This window comes from Biomphalaria glabrata, chromosome 18 (genome assembly GCF_947242115.1).
Source record: "Biomphalaria glabrata chromosome 18, xgBioGlab47.1, whole genome shotgun sequence".
NCBI classification, from domain to species: Eukaryota; Metazoa; Mollusca; class Gastropoda; family Planorbidae; genus Biomphalaria; species Biomphalaria glabrata.
This window is the reverse complement of record NC_074728.1, coordinates 14,522,809-14,542,341: the sequence shown is the minus strand read 5'-3', so window position 1 is coordinate 14,542,341 and position 19,533 is coordinate 14,522,809. Positions and strand designations below refer to the sequence as shown.

Below are 19,533 nucleotides of genomic sequence, written 5' to 3'. Positions count from 1 at the left end.
ACAAAGGAGGTTCTCTCGAGTCAAGATTGCCTAGACCTCCATAACTTTACCCGGATCCACAACAGTCCTTCTTCCTGTCTTATATCAACATGTCTTCTCATGTGTTCAATGGTGCTCTCATGCGCACCATCAGTGTGGCGAGTGAGCGGAGTTACAACAATATATATATTTTACAAAAAAAAAAAACTTAGAGTTATGAAGAGTATGTATCTTCTACCATATGGCATGCAAGCATAGGAAGAAATCAATTCTGTTATCAAACTAAGGCATTGGGTAGTGGTACCTAAACATTTAAAAAAATCAATTAAATAAATATCTTGTAATTAAATTTAGACAAAAAAATTAATGAAATGATAGAAGATGTCATCATATTTAAATTTTGTTTAAAATTTTACTTTTATTTAATGAAAACTTATCTTAACACAAATATTCTTAGATACGTTTTCTACTATATTTATTAGTGAATAAATATGGATCCTTGTAAAAGAGGTACAATGCTAAAGCGATAAATATCTTACTTTCAAATAATGTAGGGCTTACTATGCATCGTTCTGAAGCCTCTATGTTACAACATTTGTTTTATTAATTACATGGCTTGAAATCTATCAAATAGTTTGTGGTGTAATTTATATGTGCTCTGTCAAACTTCATAAGTGTGGTGAATGATAATTGAGTAATTTAATGACGAAATAGACAGGGAAAAGTAACACAAGTTTTTGAGCTATTTTTGACATTCAGTATGCGCACCATTCATTTAAAAAAAAGGTTAAAATGCTGATTTTGTATCGTTTATTTAATTTTAATGCTAAAAGGAAATCTTTGGTTGCTATTATTTTAAAGATGTCTGAAGCAGACGCGACCTTAACAGTACGCGGGGCCTGGGCGAGTGTCATTTCAGGGCCACGAATATTTGTACGATCAACTGACGGTGAGAGGTCTTGGACGGTAGCTTCACTCGCCCCTCCTAATAACACTACTACAGGAAGTAGGCGCAACAACTATTTGCGATTTTCCAAATACACTCTTTTGATTGGGAAATGTAGTATGCGTGATTTTTATCCGATTTTGAAAGCAAGATTTCTAAGAAGGCAAAACGTTATTCATAAGCAGTTTCAAAAACATTTGCGTCAATTAGATTTTCTTATCGTCTCAATTCTGTTTAAACAATGTCCCACGTACAAAAATGTTCAAGACGTACTCAACTCCAAAAGCAGCGGCCCACTAGTTCCTCCCCTTTTCTTCTCAGGATAAAAAAAAAGAATGACCATCTACGTTAGAAAAAAACGACCATCTACATATAATAATAATAATAATAATCTTTATTATCCGTAAGGAAATTTGTCTTACAATTTGTGCATTACACCAAACAAAAAACATTATAACTATAAGAAACCAAAGTGTACATTCACACCAGACGCACTCATAATTTACATGTGACAAAGTTTATACCAGATTGTTCTTATTTATAGAAGAAAAAAAAGCCCAGATGTTCATATTTCATGACTTACAAAGCACTAGCTATTATGTCAAAGATAAATTTATATTATTGAAAACCATACCACATATCACACTACTGTCTGTACTATTTATAAACTGCTGTTGGTAAAACGAATATCAATCAAAGACACTATATAACAGCAGCATAATATATATATATATATATATATATATATATATATATATATATATATATATATATATATATATATGGATTATATATATATATATATATATATATATATATATATATATATATATGGATAATTTGTAACTCTCTACATTAAAAAATTTCTTTGACACTCTAGAAATGAAAACATACTTTTGTAACTGCGATTCGATTCAAACCTTTCCTGCTAGTATTGAATAGAAATAAATAATCGCAAGTAAAACTGTGAAAAGAAAAAGCTTCAAGATGCCAGTCTAGAAAAGAAAAAAAAGGTTAAGAAGAAAAGACAATGTTTTTTAAAAAGTTAAAAAATAAAATTTACACAAAATTTTTGTCTTATAAAAGTAAAATAAAAGCCTATATAGAGTCAGTTTGCTTATGTCCGAGTCATTTGTCTTCACTAATTTGTTGTTAATGAAACTCACATAAATACTGTCATCTTGATCATAATGTTTGGAATATCACATACCGTTTGATTTATATGTAAACGGATTTGATGTTTGGACTAACAGAAACTACTATTCACAGTTTATACTTGCAAAGAAAGTGAGCACTCCTATAGACCATATGCACAGAAACAAGAAGCTATACGAATCGCGTCACAAAAATCTGGAAACTACGGGAAGTATTTTCTTTTTGACAATGAGGTGAATGGGGGAGAGTGTGCGTGTCGTCCGTTAGTAGACATCCTTTTTGCAAGGGCAAAACGTTATCAAAGTATGGTGTTTAGTTTGGATCAAAAATGATAAAAATATTTTTCAAGGCACTTAAAATATTGCTGGTCATGCTTTAAGTAAAAGATTGCTAGACACGAGTGTATTATAAGAATTCAGATGAATAAAAAAAATAAAATGCTTAATTTTTATTTAAAATTGTCTCTTTCTCTTTCTTTTTTCTTGTATCTTTTTTTATGAGATTTAACAACTCCTTTATTCCACTTTCAGTCAGGGTGGGACTTCTTATTGTTATAGTAATGATGAGGTGGACAATTGCAGTCAAACTAAATGTTCATTTTTTAAGGTTAATAAAATTAACTTTTCGATTAATATCTGCCTGTTTATATGTAATATATAAGTACTTTGACAACCGAGCCTCGCAATATATTGAATAAATGAAATAAAAATCAATACGTAAATAAATACATAACAATACTTTTTTTAAAAAAGACAATAGCTCCTACCTGTAGAACAATTATTTTGTTCTTAATAACTAATGAATGTTAGAAATATTAGATTAAAAAAAACAACAGAACATTTTTCACCAAGGCCTATCCTACCCCCCCTCCCTTTTCCGAGAAAAAAATCCAAGTTAATCAAATGTATGGTTCTACTAGACTTTATAGCATGCCTTGTCAAACTCAGTAAGGTATATAGACCACAAAAAACTTACTATGACCTGAGGGGCCGCAGCAAAAAATCAGTTGCAAAACAGCCTACTAGTTTTATGTAAATTAGAAACAATACAATACAATAGAATACAATAATTAATGACATCCATGTCCCTTAGCTAAATTTGTAGTACTATTTGATAATTAAAAATTACTATGATTACGCATTATTTTGTTTGTCCTGATGCTTGACCTCCTTCCTGGGATACAAGTTTATTAATGTAATGTTGAAGTTTGTTTGCCACTGACACTTTCATCACTGACGACAAATTTTGATCAGATAATCTCGAACGGTGAGGTGTTTTTGTAGCTTTCAATATGGAAAAGAACTGCTAACAGAGATCAGTGCTTGCAAACATAGCAAGAATCTAGGCTGCAAATGTCCGCAATTCAATTTACCGTTCAGGTAAATAACTGTAAAATGTTGGCACAGCCACTTCTATATATTTCGCTTCTGACTGATATTCTATCAGCTCTAATTGCACATTACCAGCCGCATTTACAGAAGCAATTGAAAATAGAGAGACAAACAACGAAAATTCTTGCTCGTATGAAACGAAGTCACGAAAACAGTCCTTGAAAGCATCTTTACCAAATGTTGTAGCCGTATTTAATCTTTTAGGTTCCTGAAAAGTTGAGAAGTGAACAAGATTTACTCTTCATATTTGGTTTATCCACAGTCGTAATTTTGATTGAAAGCACTTCACATCATCACACGCAGTTGCAGGTGACCAGTGAGATCAACTACAAATACCAAATCCTGAACCCATTCGTCAGTTTTAAAATGTTCAACAGGTTCACCTTTCATGTTCAGATACAATACAATTTCCTCACGCAGTGCAAAAAAAATCTTTTCAATACTTTTTGACAGGAGAGTCAGCGGACTTCTGTGTTGTGGGGAACACAATCAAATTCTTGTCCAATGTCATCCAGAAACATTGAAAATTGTCGAGGATTTAAACCACGGGCACGAATAAAATTGATAACAACTGAAACCGGTCTTATGACATATTGGAACTGTAATTGCTTTGCGCAGAATTTTTTTATGAATGATGCACTGAAAATGAGCAAATTTAAAATTAGCATCAGTCTCTCTTATTTTTGCAAAAAGCTTCGCACCAAACCATTTCATTTCATGGTGGGTGCACCATCCGTTGTTAGACTAGCTAGCTTTACAATAAACAATATCACCTCCTGTTATTTTTCAAAAACATTCTCACTTGTTGTGGTCTTATGCATATAACAGAGCTCAAGTAGCTCCTCAAGTATCTCAAAATTCTTGTCACAGGCCCTTATGAATATAGCCAACTGTCTACACCCGTTAAATCAGAGAGAGCCTATGAAATAATTGAAAATCAACTATTTGTACTTTAATTGTTCACGCAAGATGACTAACATGTCATTTATTCTATCTGCCACAGTGTTACTAGTTAACGCTATTTCTTGGAATGTTTTCACCTTTTCTGGACAAATTACTTCAGCAGCTTTAACGATACACTTCTTTATAAAATTCCCTACACTAAATGATTTGCTATGGCTTGCAATTAAGTTTGACAAAATGTAGCTTGCTTTCACTGCAGACTCACTCTCGTTGTTCAGTTTAACAGTTTAACAAATACTGTTTTTCAATTCAAGTAGCTTGTCATCCCTTATTTTCCAGCGTAATAGTTTAACATTATTTTGATAATTTTTGAGGTGGCCAAACGGGACGCATGCAAAGTGGTCGCAGGCCGCATGCGACCCCCGAACGCCGTGTTTGACATGCCTGCTTTATAGTATTCCAATGACTGGCCTTAAGATCTTAACTTAGTAGACGGTGCGCTAAATTTCCATGACATTTATTTATTAAACACTTCAATGAATAGGGCCTGCATGCGGAAAAACCTAAAGTCCAACTAGAGTTCTCCCAGTGTGGCCAACGTGCTAGTAATTCTTTACCCAACGATATACATCAACTGTATAATATCTAGGAAAATTGAGAGACCAGTTTTCGAGATCAATGTCCGGGTTCCACCGTTTGCTCACCCAGATGATTCCAAGAAGGTACGAGTTCAATTGAGGTGTCGTAATACGTATGCTATAATTCTAATATTTTAATGTATTCAATTATGTGCTTTAAACAATTTACTATTATTATTTTAATAATCTCATGAAAAAACTAAGTGAACGTTTTTTTCCCTTACGCTACAATGTTCATATAGTTTACATTTTATTTAGTGTTATAAAATGGCAATATGGGTAGCGATTGAGCGGATGACGTAACCAAGTCTCTCAACTTTTCCAGGTCAGCAGCTCTTCTTAGCAGGATATCAAGAGAACAGCCGGTTTAGACAACTTTTCTGCGGACGACCTTTCTTCGTGCTCCTTACACTTTACAATGAAGGATGACTTTTGTCAGTCTCAGTGAGTCGTGACCAAACCAGTTCAGCTTTCGTCTCTACACAATATTTTGCCAGTCAATGTAAACAATATACACCCATAAAACAAATGAAAACCAACACCTTATTGATGTTTCCTTTTTTTTAAACCAGATTTTGTAACCTTCTTCTGATGGAGTTTATCCACAACATGGACATCAGACCTACGAATGTCTGGAATGTTTCACTAATATCGTTAAAGTTTGTCAATGAGTTCCTTTAGTTTGCCACATAAATAGATGATTCGTAGATTCCATGTGTGTATATATATATATATATATGATTACGGCTAAATGTTGATTCCTCCAGGATGGGTGAAGAGGTTTAATCATATCCTACGAATAGTTCTGTTATATAATATAGATTTCTAAAAATGGCATAAATCCATAGGCATGGGCGTAGCCAAGATTTTTTTCTGGAGGGGATTTTTCTACCCGGCCAAATATATATATATATATATACATATATATCATGGGCGTAGCCAGGGGGGGGGGGGGTTTGGGGTTCAACCCCCCCCCCCCCGAAATGAAATCCCCCCCTTGGGGGGGGGGATTGGAATTTAGTGAATGATTTTTTGCTTTGATTTTGTTTATTTTAGGTGAGATTTTAATACTAAACCATCAATTGCCCCAGCACAACCAATGGGGTTTTGAGTTTAAAACCCCTTACCAGGGGGTTTTGAGTTTAAAACCCCCTACCAGGGGGGTTCGAGTTTAAAAACCTCTACCAGGGGTTTTGTGTTTAAAACCCCCTACTAGGGGTTTTGAGTTTTAAACCCCCTACTTGGGGTTTTTGCAGTTAACCCCCCCCCTCTTCTATAAAACAAAACAAAAATGCAAACGAAAATCCCTTAATTCCAAGAGCACAGTTAAGGGAGATTTTGATTTTAAAACCCCCTCCAAAATTTAAGATAAACCCCCCTCTTCAATATAAAAAAAAGTTAATTACGCACTCAAAATGTTATGAGCGTAGCTAAATGGGTTTTGACTTAGTTTTTAGTTTGAAGGTAAAAATGCCTCTTTAATAATAAAAACAAAGCAAATTATACACTCAAAATGTTTTGAGTGTAGTCAAATGGGTTTTGAGTTTAAACTCCCCTCCAGTGAAGTTTGAATCTAAAAAGTACCTCTTCAATATAAATAAAAGAAAATTACTCACACTAAAATCTATGAACGCAGCCAAAGTGGTTTTAAGTTTAAACCCCCCGCCAGGGGGGTTTGAGGCTAAAAAATACATCTTCAGTGTAAGAAAAAAAGCAAATTACGCACTCAAAATGCTATGAGCCTTGCCAAAAGGGGTTTTGAGTTTAAACCCCCATTCAGAGGGGTTTAATGCTAAAAATAACTCTTCAATATAAAAAAAAAGCAAATTACACACTAAAATTATTTGAGCGTAGCCAATCCAATCGGGGGTTTTGAGTTTAAAACCCTCTTCTACAGATGGCGTTTGTTTAAAACCCCTCCAGATAGTTTTGAGTTTAAGATCCCCCTACAGACCATTTTGAGGTGGAAAACCCCCAACAGATGATTTTGACGATAAAACTTCTCTTTTCGATATAAAATCTAAAGCAAACTACAGTCACTTAATTCCAAGAGCGTATTCAAGAGTGGTTAAACATTTTACCAGTGGCAGGGCTCCCTTAATAAACTGTAGTGAATAGTCATCTGCTGAAATTGAAAAACACTAAATGTGGCTAAACAAGATTGCTAAGACAGATTTTACGAGTCAGTTATAGAGATCGGGTTTAAATCAAGGAAATCCTATGCCGAACTGGGAGTCGACCCTTTAGTAAGATTGTGAGAGATCGACGCATGAGGTTTGCGGGACATGTTCTCCGACAAAATTAATTACGCATAAGAAGAGTTGCAATGATATCCTAGTACAACTTGACGCCACTCATTCATTGAGGTCCTCATGGCAGGTGGGAAGAGGCTTCAGACATTACCAGTGACAGATTTTTATGGAAACAGCTTGACGTCAAATGCTCCGAACGGGTCTAAGTCAGTAAGAATAGCACATTAGGTTTTTGAAATAAAACTTTTTAATAGCAGGAAAATGCACTGTAGATACCTCAGAATATGCATTTTGTTGGCTTTCAATATCAGAAATAGTGCTTGGCGGCGGGGCTTCTTATGGAAGAACCTATTCTAGGGCACAATAAACGTCTTCCGAAAGAATGAAGGGTCAGAATGCAATAAAGATTATGTACACACACACACACACATAAATACATATAAAAAAAAATCCCCCCCAAACCCCCCCCCCCTCCGAAAAAAAATCCTGGCTACGCCCGTGATATATATATATATATATGTATATACATATATATATATATATATATATATATATATACATATATATATATATATATATATATATATATATATATATATATATATATATATATATTATAAAGTAGAATGTGAGGTGTATATATGTATGCATGTTACTTATAGACATCAAAACCGCTTGACCAATCTTGATAAAACTAGGCAGGAATGTTCCTTGGGTACTAACTTAGACCGTAGTGTATGTATTGCAGCCCTAAAACAAACTTAAGACCCTCAAAAAAAAAAAAAGTTGTCCGAATCTATTTAAGCTAAAGTATTTATGGATCTAGGCCATGGTTAACAATGTTGACATGAGAAAAGATCGAAAGGATTTAGACCCAGATCTAATTTTAAGAAACACACTTTGCGCAGATAGTTTTTACATTGACACATCAAAATACAAAAGAAGATCCATTGATTTCATTATATAATAAAATTAACCTTCAATTTTGTGTTTCAAAAGCATTTTTTACATAAATTAGTTCCTGATATCTGTGACTACAGATTTCCTGGCGAACATTCTTTCATTAGACAATACCAATTGGTTACACATTAACACATCTCTCTACTGAGTCTATTCCTAGGTCTAGGTCTAAAACTCTTATTGAACTCTAAGATGATAAAACTTCTTTTCGCAAAGATAGTTTTGTGCTTTAACACATAAACATACTAATTATTGTCCATTCATTTGATATTTTAATCAATTTAACATTTAAATTTGTTTTTCTAAAGCATTTTTAATACATTCGTTCGATGTTCGCTAAAGTAGTCGTGTTGAGATAGGCCTATGTTCATTCATGAAAAGGTCACGCATGCGCAACACAGAATGAACTCTATAAAAGCCAATTTTTAAGTCTAGATTAGTGTAGATTTATGTCTACCTCAAGATCTACTTTATACTTTAACACATGAACATACAAAATTAAGTCTATTCATCTCAAATTGTAATCAAATATATGTAGGCCTAAAAGCAAATGTTTTAATTTGAAAAAATGGATTTAAGCGTATTAGCTATTTTGATTTGATAGCTTCATTCACACTATTTTTACATTGACACATTCGCTTTACTTATTACATTATTATTTCGTTTAATTGTTTACAAAACACTCTCAGTATCGACAGTAATGCGCAATAAAGACCCGCGGGTCGCGGGTAACATATGTCTAGTATAAAATTATATATATATATATTTATTTATTTATTTGTATGTATGTGTGTGTATGTACATAATTAATCTTTATCACATTCTGACCCTTCATAAGCTCATCCTAGAGTTAGTTGAAAAATTGTTGACTCCTCGCCAATGCCAAGAAGGGGTTCTGGAGCAGCTCTGGGAGCCCCACCGCCAAGCACTATTTCGGGTATTGGAAGCCAACAAAATGCATATTCTGCTCATTGGGTGTCAAGCTGTTTCCACAAAATCTGTCACTGGCAATGTTTGAAGCCTCTTGCCACCTGCTCTCGGGATCTCCATGAAAGTGTGGCGCCAAGTTGTACTACGATGTCATCGAAACTCTTATTATGCGTAATTCATTTTGTCAAAGAACATGATTCGCAAACCTCATGCGACGCTCTGTAACAACCTTACTAAGGGGTCGACTCCCAGTTCGGCATAGGATTTCCTTGATTGAGACCCAATCTCTATAACTGACTCCTAAAATCCGTCTCAGCCATCTTTGTTAAGCCACATAAAGTGTTTTTCAATTTCGGCAGATGACTATTCACTGCACTTTATTTATGAAGCCCAGGCACTGGTAGAAATGTGTAACCTCTCTTGACGACGCTCTTGGAATTAGGTGATTGTAGTTTGCTTAGATTTTATATCGAAAAAGGAAGTTTTATCATCAAAATCATCTGTTGGGGTGTTTTCTACTAAAAAATCTCTGGAGTTGTTTTGTTTTTTAAAATTCCAAACCCCATTTAGCTACGCTCATAGAATTTGGTGACTGTAGTTTCCTTTAGAATACTACTGAAGAGAGAGGTTTTCAACCTCAAAACTCTCTGTAGTGGGATTTTAAACTTTTAAACTCAAAACAATCTGGAGGGGTAATTTGCATTTTTTTTTATTCAAGAGGTATTTTTTAGATTCAAACACCGCTGAAGGAGGGTATAAACTTAAAACCCCTTTGGCTACGCTCATAGAATTTTTTTTTTATGCTGAAGAAGGGTTTTTATCGTAAATTTCGGAGGGGGTTTTAAAATCAAAATCTTCCTTAGCTGTGCTCTTGGAATTTGTGAATTGTCGGTTGCAATTCTTTGTTTTGTTTTATAGAATAGGGGAATTTTACTGCAAAACACCCTGGTAGGGGGTTTTAAACTCAAAACCCCCTTTGTTGTGGTGGGGCAAGTGATGGTTTAGTATTAAAATTTCACCTAAAATAAACAAAATCAAAGCAAAAAATCAGTCACTAAACTCCATCCCCCCCCAGGGTTCATTTCGGGGGGGGGGTGTTGAACCCCCTTTGGCTACGCCCATGTCCATAGGTACTTACATACACATATACATTACAAACATATAAATTTCCTACAATTGACATTATATATATTGCCATGCCATGGTTTGCATATAATATAATTATTAACTGGATGAGGCAAAATATGTAGGTCATAGCTGGGGCTGCGCAGCCACGGAAAATTATGCATTGCTCATAAATCTTGGGACTCGAAGACAAACCTTATTTTTATTATTATTTCTATTATTATTATCTATACTATAAAGTACAATGTAAGGCGTACGTATGTATGTCCCGCATAGAAATCAAACCATTTGACCAATCTTGATAAAACTTGGCATATGTGTTCCTTGGGTACTAACTGGAACCGTGATGTATGTATAGTTTTCCTAAAATTAAACTTAGGACCCTCAAAAAAAAATTGCCTAACTCTATGAAAGTATTACAATTTCATTGATCTAGGCCATGTTTACTTGAGAGAAGATCACTTTGCACAGATAGTTTTTTACTTTGACACATGAAAATACAAAATATAGTCTATTAATTTCATTATTTAATAAAATTAACCTTCAAATTTGTGTTTCAAAAGCCTTTTTACATAAATTCGTTTCTTATATCTGCGAAGTTAGACGTCCTGACGTACATTCTATTATGATTCTTTCATTTGACAAGACTGAAAGGTTACGTATGCACAGAACCCTAGGTCTAATTCAACTCTAATATTATAGAACTACTCTTTGCAAAGATAGTTTTATACTTTCACACATTGACATCTTATATTATAAAGTAGAATGTGTGGTGTATGTATGTATGTTACTTATAGACATCAAAACCGCTTGACCAATCTTGATAAAACTAGGCAGGAATGTTCCTTGGGTACCAACTTAGACCGTAGTGTATGTATTGTAGCCCTAAAACAAACTCAAGACCCTCAAAAAAAAAAAAAGTTATCCGACTCTATTACAGCTATAGTATTTTATGGATCTAGGCCATGTCTACAATGTTGACATAAGAAAAGATCGAAAGGATTTAGACCTAGATCTAATTTTAAGAAATACACTTTGCGCAGATAGTTTTTTACTTTGACACGTGAAAATACAAAAGAAGATTCATTGATTTCATTATGTAATAAAATTAACCTTCAATTTTGTGTTTCAAAAGCATTTTTTACATAAATTAGTTCCTGATATCTGTGACTACAGATTTCCTGACGAACATTCTTTCATTAGACAATACCGTAATGAATCGCGTACTAAATATTAATTCGTTTAATTGTTTACTTTATAATCCCATCCCTAGATCTAAAACTCTAATCCAACTCTAAGATGATAAAACTTCTCTTCGCACAGATAGTTTTATATTTTAACACATACATATATTAATTAAAGTCCATTCATTTCATATTTTGATTAAATAAACATTCAAATTTGGTTTTCTAAAGCTACATTCGTTTACGAAAGCTGCGAAGCCGAGTTGAGATAGGCCTAGATCTATATTCATTCATGAATCGCGTACTAAAAATTATTTCGTTTAATTGTTTGTTTTATAATCCCATCCCTAGATCTAAAACTCTAATCCAACTCTAAGATGATAAAACTTCTCTTCGCACAGATAGTTTTATACTTTAACACATAAATATATTAATTAAAGTCCATTCATTTCATATTTTGATCAAATAAACATTCAAATTAGGTTTTCTAAAGCTACATTCGTTTACGAAAGCTGCGAAGCCGAGTTGAGATAGGCTTAGATCTATATTCATTCATGAATCGCGTACTAAAAATTATTTCGTTTAATTGTTCACTTTATAATCCCATTTATTTAACAAAGCTATCGCTCTTTTCGTTTTTAATAGATAAGAATGTATCGACTTCGCGTAAAACCCATTTTCGCAAAACTTATTTTATTTTCGTAGCGAAAGAGAAATAACGTGAAAGGATCATTAGCTACGTTTAACATACATCTAAATCCAATCCACTAGATTATTCAAAAGCAAATGTTTTAATTAAAAAAAAAATGGATTTAAGCCTATTAGCTATTTTTACATTGATACATTCGCTTTACTTATTACATTATTATTTCGTTTAATTGTTTACAAAACACTCTCAGTGACTATATCGAAAGTAATGCGCAAATAAAGACCCGCGGGTCGCGGGTAACATATGTCTAGTACTAAATATTGTCCATTCATTTCATATTTTAATAACATTAACCTCCAAATTTGTTTTTCTAAAGCATTTTTACATACATTCGATTACTATAGCTGCGAAGCCGTGTTGACATACATTTTAATAGTTCCATTCATGTTTCGCGAGCACCTTACATGCGCAGTGTAAATACACTGTGATTGGAGAGACAAATGAGGCTCTGTATGGGTGATATTAAACATACTAACATAAAATAATTAATGAGCTTATTGAACCTTAAATGCTATCTTAAACTAATAGATCAAGAATGTTTAGTGAAAGTAAATTTAAATTTAAACAAATGAATCTAAGTTTAATCTAGGTAAAAAAAACTATATTAGACTGTATATCTAGATCTATATATGCAACCAAATGTTTTTGTAACAAGAATGGATTAAGTTCGATTAGCTATTTTAATAGCACCATCGATACTATTTTTACATTCACGTATTCGCTTTACTTATAACATTATTATTTTGTTTAATTGTTTCTAATTATTATTATAGCTTTTATATTGCGCTACTTTCATGCTTATAGCATGCCCAATCACATATGTGGACCAGTGGGAGGGGGTATCTAGGAGAAGGTTTTCCGTGCTGCCTTAAGGTGCTCAGTATACACATCACTGTTCGAGTCGGGTGTCTAGCGTACTTAGCCTCTCGACCAAGCTTCCGACAAACTATTCTAATACACTATATAAGTGACACGCATATTGAGACCCGCGGATCGCGGGTAATATTCGGCTAGTTAATTATATAACTAACTAATAAATATACCCCATTTTCAATTTTGAAATCACTACTTTATAACTCTAGTAAAACCACTAAAATATTAGAAATTCTAAATATAGCTAGTCAAAAGTCTTTTTTTTTTCCAATATTGTTTCAGGTTGTATAGATTCAGCAAATGAATGGCTCATCTAATGAATAAGATTTACAAAAACAAAATGTTTGAGTGCTGAGCTAGTTGACGATCACAAACAGCAAGTCTACAGAGAAAACAGTGAAAGATATTAATGGCATTCAGTTACCCGAGGCACTGTGTTTTTAATTAGACCAAGGGGAAGGAAGCTAGAGTACAATTGTACCTTAGGCTTTCCCATTGTTTAGTTATTAGTGCTTGTAAATGATGTTTAGATTAACGGTTCTCAAAGGGATACATATGATATTTACATATATTTGTTCATAAGGGTTAATATTATAACTCTGCTCCCTGTTCAAACCAATGAACACCAAGCATAACGTTATAATGAAACAATTATATACCATGCATGATAAGACAGACAAACTGATAGATGTCCTGGAAGGTCAGATTGACTCAACAAAGTCTAACGATGAACCATTAAATAACCAAGGCTGTGTCTATACTGGCAGCTGAAATGAAGGTGCTGGTTCTGTTAGTGCTGTCTGTGACAAGTCCTACCATTATGACTTTCAAGACAAGAAACGTGACAACGATTGTTGCGACGATCACAACGATAATTACTGACAGAATAACAAAAGAGAAAGATGAACAGAGAAAGAAAGAAGAGACCTAAAATCTGATTGAAGCCTTTGCTAAGGAGTATCTGATATGAATACCTCAGTCATCATGAAAGATCCAGACAACATTGGGTCTGCGTTCAAACCTGTTGCTATGGACCTTCAAGACCTAGAAAGAGAATTCGAGGCTTGATAAATGCACTCAGGCGTTTAAGGAAAACAAGTGAGAGAATGCAAATGCAAAGAAACCCATAAACAAGGTCTAGACCTAACAGAAATTTTTATTTCTGCTCTCATCAGTGATGATAAATCAAGTTAATCAACGCCAGCGGAACATGATGCAGCACTAGATCAACATTTACACAGTGGACATTGCAAGGGTGCTTCATTAGCGTGGCTGAGAATGACAAAGTGTTTGAAACCATGGCTATCTGTGAGCCTACAACTATGTCACGGGACATCCATCGGGAAGGTCAGCTGAACAGGACCAACTGCCATGATGAGAAAAACAGGGATCACCACTACCTGTTTATGTGTAAGTTGGCTGGCCGCAGAGACAATGGTCATGAAGAAGTCGAAGCAACGATCACGACATCGTCTCAAGAACAGACTCGCCAACTGGAGAAAGCGGCACCCGCAGACAACAGAGCAGATGGCTTCGTGGGGAAAACTCTCCCTGCCGTCTGTTGCTTCCACCGACCGACCTCTACCTGCACCGACCAATCTCCACTACCTTGTAGTGCACCTTAATCTGTTAGAGAAGAGGCAATGTTATAATTCTTATCTTATCTTAAAAAATACAGACGTTACTTCAAAAAAAGAAGATGATTACGTCCTTTGCGTCATGCATCTAGTCATGCATGTTAACGGTTAACCAATGACTTAAATTCTGGTCACTGGTTTTCCTAGCTGGCTAAGGCAACCCATTCCATGCTCTAATAGCACTAGGGAAGAAGGAGCATTTGTACAAATTTGTCCTAGCATATGGAACGAGGAATGTGCCTTTATCTTTGTGTCTTCCTGAGCATTTGATTAGGTTTAGTTTTTTGTATTTGAAGATTATGGTTCTGCTCCCGCGCCATCGCTTCTAGTGCACACCAGCGCGCACTGTTCAACACGAGAGATAGACGACATGTTGATATGAGGAAGAAGGACTGTTTAGATTTGACTGAAGTGATCAGCAAGAATGCTGCAAGATATAGGGGTCTTAGCTGTCTGGAACTAAGAGCGTCCTTCGTGCAACCAAAGAAATGGATTAAGGACCTTGTTTGAAACTTTGAAGTGGTCTTACTAAGGTTTGGGTAGGAAGGACTGGTGAAACTAAAGACAAGACTCTTGTAACCGTTAATAAACACATCATCTATTATTCATTTCCTTTCTTTCAGTGCTTGCCTTAGATTTCTAAGAATACTAGCTGATACCCGTGTTACGCTAGAATAGACTAGACTAGACTAGACCTACACAGTTTAATAGCTTAAAATTAGTTTTTTGTTCCTTGTTTAAAGCGTTGGTGCATAGTTTAACATTTAAGACACTTAATTGAATATTTCCTTTTTATTCCACCTCGTAGCTACATTAATACAAGCATTTGTTTTTTTCTCAAACTCAAAGTTATAAGAACAATAAAAAAATACACAAGAAACAATATTTAAAAAACTTTTTTTTTCAATAACAATATTCAACTCGTAACTTCGTGGAAACTTTTGGGAGGTGGATGGAACCTTGGTGGAATCGGATCTCAAAAACGGCTCTAACGTTTTACCAAGAAATTTAGCGAGTGCTGTAGATCGTTGGGTAAAGAATTACTAGCTTCTTTAATTTTTTAAATTTTCAAATTAAAGAGAAATTTCACATTCCTTGATGAGTATAATATATTAAAGTTTAGGACAATTTTGCGCATCGTCTTTATGTCTAGATCTAAAGGCCTATCATTGTAACATTATTAAGTGTAGTAGATCTATAAACCTGTTTAACCAGGACTCTTACTATAAAGCAACGGGGAAAGGGGCGGTAATAATGAAGTATTGTCTTTTTAAAAAAGTATATTAATATTTTCTTGTTAAAACGCCAAAACCTCTTTATACAACCATATAGAGATATTTTTTAATTGGTTTTCTTTTAATAAATAATAAAAAAAGTTAGTTTAAAAAATATATACCCCGCCTCCCGCCACCAGGTTCGAATCAAATGTTCTATTAGTCTTACAAGGGAAACAAAGAAACTCTTTCATTAAACTACAGTTACTAGAGTCTTGAATCAAATGTTATACTAGTCTTACAAGGGAAACAAGGAAACTCTTTCATTAAACTACAGTTACTAGAGTCTTGAATCAAATGTTATACTAGTCTTACAAGGGAAACAAGGAAACTCTTTCATTAAACTACAGTTACTAGAGTCTTGAATCAAATGTTATACTAGTCTTACAAGGGAAACAAGGAAACTCTTTCATTAAACTACAGTTACTAGAGTCTTGAATCAAATGTTATACTAGTCTTACAAGGGAAACAAGGAAACTCTTTCATTAAACTACAATTAAATTATTCTAATTTGTTGTTGAAATCTATTATATCTATTAAAGTCTGTTTAAAACTATTGTTAGTCTGTTTCAAACTAATGTAACTATTGTGAAAGTCTGTTTTAAAATATTGTAGCTATTGTAAAAGTCTGTTTTTAACTATTGTTAAAGTGTGTTTAAAGTATTGTTCAAGTCTCTTTCAAACTATTGTAAAAGTCTGTTTTTAACTATTGTTAAAGTGTGTTTAAAGTATTGTTCAAGTCTGTTTCAAACTATTGTTAAAGTCTCTTTCAAACTATTGTTAAAGTCTGTTTTTAACAATTGTTAATGTCTGTTTCAAACAATTGATAAAGTCTGTTTTAAAGTATTCGTAAAGTCTGTTTTAAACTATTGTTAATTGCTGTTTCAAACTATTGTTATAGTTTCTTTTAAGCTATTGTTAAAGACTGGTTTTGGGTTTTGTTTCCATCAGTCTCAAACTACTGTTTGTTCTCTACTTGTTGAAACACAACAGAAAAAAAAAATCTACTTAAAAAATGCTGCTAATGAATTGTCTGAACTATAATTCCTTCTCTGGTGGGAACTGTCCACGTTCCGGTGATCGCGTTTCACTTATACGTGAAAGGAACCTCATGGTTAGAAGTAATACTTTAAAGTGGGCCTTTGTTTTGGCGGGGGAACGAAGGTCCCATAGTCACTAGTTACAACTAGCATTACTAAAACTTGTTTTTGGACTGAATGCCTAAAAATATAAAAGTGATATAAAAATGTCATGTTTAGATCTCGTAAACTAGAAAAGATAGTGAAAATCCGACATCACAATATTTTAGACCATTCAATGTTCTGATGCAACGGCTACTTTTTTTTTCTTAAAGCGAAAAATCTAATTTTTTAAATCCCTTATGCAAGCTAATTAGTATGCATTATAAATTAGACCTAATTTAAAACGAATAACAATCTTTTAAACTGCATTTTCTTAAAACTAATTTTAATAGAGACACAGTAAATATATATTTTTTTAGATGGAGCCTTTGCAAAACAATTACATCAATTATAACACTTCAGTTAGCCTCAGGCAGGGGTCGGCAACGTGCGGCTCGCGAGCCACATGCGGCTCTTTGGATGTTCAGCTGCCGCTCTTTAGTTCCATGCGCAAATATTATTTATTTTATCGAAAATAAAAACATAAAAAAAAAAAATCGTTCTGATTCGATATTATCTCTCAGCCACTTGTACTCGCTTTTCAGCGCCCCCGCCCCCATGTCTTGAAATGTAAATATTTGCAGGTGGAAGATATTCAACTTTCTTCTGCCTTATAACTTGCTCAGTTGCTAGAGACGAGTCTTGCGACATAAAAGACACGGCACAAGTTAAACTTTTTGTCACATATATGCCTTCCCAAGATCCAAAAGAAAAACTTCTAGGATTTCTACCGCTCTCGTTGCAAACTAGAGAGAAGATACAGCTAATGGCAGGCAAAAAATGCTTTGAAGACACTGTAATCTATATAAATAAAATCGTTTCAATAGCAACTGATGGAGCCAGAAGTAGGACGGGAAAAAATAAAGGAGCAACTGCAATTCTTTGGCGCAAAATAAACCAAGAAATTCTTACGTTTCACTATTAATACACCTTTGTCACATCTTTGTGTCAAAACATCTCCGGCCAAAATAGTTGAGGTCATGAATTTGGTAATCAAGATTTTTAACAGTATTTTGTCAAAAGCATTCTATCATCGTCAGTTTAAAGAATTCTTAACGAAATGGAGACTCAGTATTCTGACCTCCTTCTTTACAATAAAGTGCTATGGTTTTCAAAAGGTAAGGTGTTGACAGTGGCGTAGCTAGAGTGGGGGGAGGAGGGGGGAGAATTGGAAAATCCCCCCGGGCCCCTTTTGAGGGGGTCCCCCAATGAGTGATTCTTTTACCTTAAAAATTAAATTTTACGCAAAATACCGGGGCCCCCAAAGTGGTCAAGCCCCCGGGCCCCCAAACGATGGAAAATTCCTAGCTACGCCCTTGGGTGTTGAAACGTTTTGCTTTGTGCTTCAATGAATTAAATACATTCCTAAATGAGGAAGGCATTAATCACCCTGAATTAGAGAACGACAAATGAATGCAAGCATTTTACTTTATGGTGTATATAACAGTGAAATCAAATGAACTGAATCTAAAACTACAAGGAAAGGGATACCAAGTCTATGTTTTGGCAGAAGAATTCGTTTGTTTTGAAGAAAAAAAAATCTTTTTTGCAGAAATTATTCAGAGCGGTCAATTAATTCATTTTCGTGTAAAGCAATATTGCAATAAACCAGTGCAACTGTTGACACGAGGTACTTCAACGCAGAAAAAAAAATTAAAAATGAATTTATTTGAGCAATTTAAAACTAACAAATCGACTGTAGTATTTATAAAAAAAAATCTTCTCAACACTAATAGTACCGAAACCAACATCAAATCATCTGAAATTGATCCTGGATCTCTAGACATGCAATTGATCGCTTTAAAAAGTAAAACTTTGTGTTTTAAAAATATACAGAGTTGACAATCAAGTTGGACAGCTTTAAAAGAAATGCCACGAGATGAGGCACTTATATTCGACGCATGGCATAGTCTTCCAGATTGCTACAGTCAGGTGAAAAAGATGGCATTTGGAAGGCTGACTATCGTCGAATCTGCATATTCGTGCGAGCAGAATATGCATCCTCCGTTTGGGACCCCTCAACTCAAGAAAACATTAAGAAACTGGAACAGACACAAAATAGAGCAGTGAGATTCATAACAAACGAATATTCACATTTGACTAGAGTAACACCTTTAGTAAAAATCACTAAATTTAGAAAGCCTTCAAGACAGCTTAAAAGTAAAGTAGCAATTATACATAAAACACTAAACCATAATCTTCAAATACAAAAACAAAATTTAATAAAATACTCTGAAAGACACAAAGATAAAGGCACATTCCTCGTCCCATATGCTAGGACAAATTTGTACAAATACTCCTTCTTCCCTAGTGCTATTAGAGCATGGAATGGGTTGCCTGAGCTAGCCAGGAAAACCAGTGACCTGGCAGAATTTAAGTCATTGGTTAATATGCAT

General features: G+C 34.2%; 1 protein-coding gene across 10 annotated transcripts in view; it reads right to left on the bottom strand.

The window, feature by feature from the left end:
• Positions 1 to 19,533, bottom strand: part of LOC106061632 (atrial natriuretic peptide receptor 1-like) — a 637,794-nt gene that overhangs the window by 314,916 nt on the left and 303,345 nt on the right. For 2 of the 10 annotated variants that reach the window (XM_056017418.1, XM_056017416.1), the window contains exon 1: positions 2,092 to 2,408. The exons of 3 other annotated variants lie outside the window; for them this stretch is intronic. The gene's annotated coding sequence lies outside the window, so the exon portion shown is untranslated. Of the gene's footprint in view, positions 1 to 2,091; positions 2,409 to 19,533 lie in introns of those variants that run through there. 5 more of the 10 variants (XM_056017417.1, XM_056017423.1, XM_056017422.1 and 2 more) reach the window with 5 other exon arrangements.